This window comes from Nannospalax galili, unplaced genomic scaffold (assembly GCF_000622305.1).
Source record: "Nannospalax galili isolate Female #2095 unplaced genomic scaffold, S.galili_v1.0 scaffold3547, whole genome shotgun sequence".
In the NCBI taxonomy this organism is placed as follows: Eukaryota; Metazoa; Chordata; class Mammalia; order Rodentia; family Spalacidae; genus Nannospalax; species Nannospalax galili.
Window position 1 is genome coordinate 8,120 of NW_008356328.1, and position 1,429 is coordinate 9,548.

The window sequence follows — 1,429 nt, forward strand, 5'->3', positions numbered from 1 at the left end:
AAGAATCAGAAACTACAAAAGAAATTAATAGGTCAAAGTCACAGAGAAAAAATAATAACAGGAAAAAGCAAAATAATATATCCCCACCAAATACAAATAGTCCTCTAGAGGAGTACAATGAGAACCCCCTAGAGATAATGCAGGACATGGAACTCAAAAGAACAATTATAAACATGATAAAAGAATTCAGTGAATTTAAAGAACACACAAAGTAATCAAAGAACTGAAGGAAGATAGGGACACACTTCTGAATGAATTCAGAAAGGAGAAATATTGAAGAATACTCAGGCTGCAATGAAGAAGGAAGTGAAACACTCAGTAAGCCAATGAGAAACGACAGGAGAAAGCATTGCCAATAGGATGAATGAAATGGAACACAGAATATAAAGACCAGAAGATAAAGTGGGCGAATTAGACCACTCAAGTAAAGTATATGAAAAATATAAGAAATCACAAGAATGGAATATGCAGGAATTGTGTGACACCATAAAAAGACCAAACATATGAATCATAGGCACACAGGAAGGAGAAGAATCTCAAGATAATGGCATGGACCAATCCTCAACAGAATCATGGAAGAAAATTTCCCAAAATTAAAGAAAGACATGTACAAATACAAGAAGCATATAGAACACCAAACAGACAGGACCAGAAAAGAAACTCTACATGGCACATCATAGTAAAAACACTAAACATACAGAACAAAGAGACAATACTGAAGGCTGCAAAAGAGAAACAACAAGCCACATATAAGGAAAACCCGTGAGAATCACAGTTAACTTTTCAGTGCAAACTATGAAAGCCAGAAGACCCTGGACCAAAGTATTCCCAGTGTTAAATGACCACAGATGCCAACGCAGATTACTATACCCAGCCAAAATGTCTATCATAGTCGAAGGGGAAAGAAAACTCTTCGATGACATAACTAGGCTGAAGGAATTCTTGTCCACAAATCCAGCCCTTCAGAGAGTTCTGGAAGCAGTACAAAGAGCTGAAGAAAGGAACTACTATACCCAAGGGGTTGCGGAAAGAAATTCAATGAAGGTATAACTGTGGAGAAGTACAGCTATATCAAGAATGTAAATAGAAATAAAAATGACAGGATTCAATACTCATCTTTCTTTAATAACTTTAAATAATAATGGACTGAACTCCCCAGTCACAAGACACAGACTGGGTGAATGGATTAAGAAACAAAATTCATCTTTTTGTTGTCTGCAAGAAACTCATCTTATTTTCAAGGACAGACACTACCTTAAAGTGAAAGGATGGAAAAAAATATGCCAAGTAAATGGCACTAAGAAAAAAGAAGGTGTAGCAATTATAATATCTGACAAAATAGACTTTGAACTAAAACTAATCAGAAGAGATAAAGAGGGCCACTTCATTTTGATCAAAGGAATAATGAATCAAGAAGATACTACAATCA